This window comes from Glandiceps talaboti, chromosome 2, assembly GCF_964340395.1.
Source record: "Glandiceps talaboti chromosome 2, keGlaTala1.1, whole genome shotgun sequence".
Lineage (NCBI taxonomy): Eukaryota > Metazoa > Hemichordata > Enteropneusta > Spengelidae > Glandiceps > Glandiceps talaboti.
Window position 1 is genome coordinate 15,656,984 of NC_135550.1, and position 2,500 is coordinate 15,659,483.

Below are 2,500 nucleotides of genomic sequence, written 5' to 3' on the forward strand. Positions count from 1 at the left end.
AGAGACTTTGTCCTTTATACGAAGGACATTCAGTTTACACCTGGTATATATTTTAGCCTATAATCTAAGTGTCCTTATACATTTCGCATTAATCTATTTTGAAGGAGTATTTGGGAGAGAATTTCCGTGTACAGTAACACAACGATCAATTAAATGTATTCTTCACATTTGAGGCTGTTTTAAAATTTGATGTTTAACACGTGAGTAAGTTTAGTTAGCAGCCACAGGCGAGTATATGGAAAAGACACAGGTGTGACTTTATCCAATACAATACAGACTTGTTCATATCATCTGCACACACAAAAGACGACCACAGAATGATTATAGTTTGCAACCCAATGACGAATTTATGAAAACCGAAACGATTTATAAAATCTGACCCCCCCCCCATTTCCCAGCCCTCCCCAGCTGTACATGTAATTACTGTGGCAGACAGTGAAATGTAGCTTTTAGTCGAGACAGACAATAAAATGTATTACCGTAAGGCAATTATTATTACCAGACATATTACATACTTATATTATCGATACCATGATTACATATTAATATATAAGCTACAATGGCTCTTCGGCAATCATTTTTTTTTTCAAATCGCGGGGTGGAATCCATGTGAGATTTCCCTAAAATAATGATGATGCATAGACTGGACACAGTCTGTTAAAAACATATCTCATAGAAGCTCTTTAGATTCATTTCGCATTCGTCAGGCTTGCCTTGTTTTACCCGATTGCGATTTTTGTATATACCCGAAGCGAAGTTTACGGATCGAGTCGTACTATCATTTATTTAGGAAATAATTCTTCCGCGAATGCCAGGAGAAAAGGCGTGTCTAGTGTATGTGTAGGCAGTGTGAATAATCAAGATCTCTCTCTCTCTCTCTCTCTCTCTCTCTCTCTCTCTCTCTCTCTCTCTCTCTCTCTCTCTCTCTCTCTCTCTCTCTCTCTCTCTCTCTCTCTCTCTCTCTCTCTCTCTCTCTCTCTCTCTCTCTCTCGCTCGCTCGCTCGCTCTCTCTCTCTCTCTCTCTCTCTTTTAAATAAAAAAAATAGTACATTTCTCATTTTATCTTTTGCCACTGACATGAGAACATACACATTTGATGTAATAACTTCTTCATATTGATTAAACAACAAGTGTAGCAAAGTAGTTTATGAAATTGTTGTATGATTTCGAAATCGAGCGAGTTACCGAACAATGACGGTTTGAAATGAAGAGAACAACAAACAATGTAAAACAAACAGGCCCGGTCTTGTCAGTTTTATTGAGTATATATTTAATGTTGTAAATTATCGTGCCATTGTAAGATCCAGTAGTTCGCGATGATGAGATACTGATATATGTTCGTATTTTGTAGCGTGTAGATGATGTACATTGGTACTTCATTATTTAGGCTTTAGTACATGACGTACGCTCTATCGCTATGTCTGTCTTAAAGTACTGTACAAATTAAGAACACGTCTAATTCAATTCTGTCATGCCTCTCGGCATTGGAGTCGGTTTTTTTCTTCAAAAATTGCATCGAACTCTTACTGTAACACTAAACAGAGTGTGTAGAGTAATCACCTCGTGATGAAATTTTTTATATGTGAATTAAAAAGAAAAAGGCATTTCAATGATTGCATATCGACCCGCTTTAAAACCTTCACACACCAACTCATTACAATTCCTGCAAGCAATACACGGTATACATATTTATACGTTATGAATTTAGAAAGTGGACTGATTGTTAAAAAAATACATATTTGTATTAAAGCTAGGGATTTTGGACTAGGCTGTGGAACGACAGGAATAGACTGAACCGTCCATTTTTGCACCACCAACGAATGAACCGTCCATTGTTGAAATATCTCGAGTCTTGTTTATAGTCATTGAATGTTGAATTCAAAAAATACAATTTGGAAGTATGATAACGAAAACGCTTGCTTTCACTTGAAACTAACAGCCTGGAGAGATACCTAGCTGTAGAAATTAACTATGTATGTACATATCAATAATCTATATTGATTGCAATTCACTATATGTATGTATATTTCAATATTGTATGTGGATTTCAATCAACTATAATACATGTACATTTCATGATAACCTGGATTGCAATAAACTATACTATGTACATTTCAATATTATATATGGTTTACCATATCCGATCAACACCATAATCTGTTATTGAGGTAAATAATTGTCACTGCTGTATACTATTCATGAATTGTGATTTTTAAATCGATTGACTAAAAAATTAAGATGAAGAAATGTGAGTGTATATCGCTATGCACACGCACTGAAAATGTTATGTTTTCCCCCAGGCTGTCATTGAAACGCCTGATCTATATCGATATGAATATTGATTGTTTAAGATCACTGGAGACAGAATGTATCAAAATTAAAACAGTTTACGTTGACAAGTATTGAATTAAAATCGCATGTTTAGTCGAAGCTTTTCTGCATGGTAGTCACGAATGTTTTTTATAATGGAATATACAATATATACTACTGTCCAGTTTGA

At 35.1% G+C, this 2,500-nt stretch overlaps 1 protein-coding gene across 1 annotated transcript in view; it reads left to right on the plus strand.

The window, feature by feature from the left end:
• Nucleotides 1–2,500, plus strand: part of LOC144444691 (gamma-aminobutyric acid type B receptor subunit 2-like) — a 24,477-nt gene that overhangs the window by 5,947 nt on the left and 16,030 nt on the right. The gene's annotated exons all lie outside the window — the stretch shown is intronic.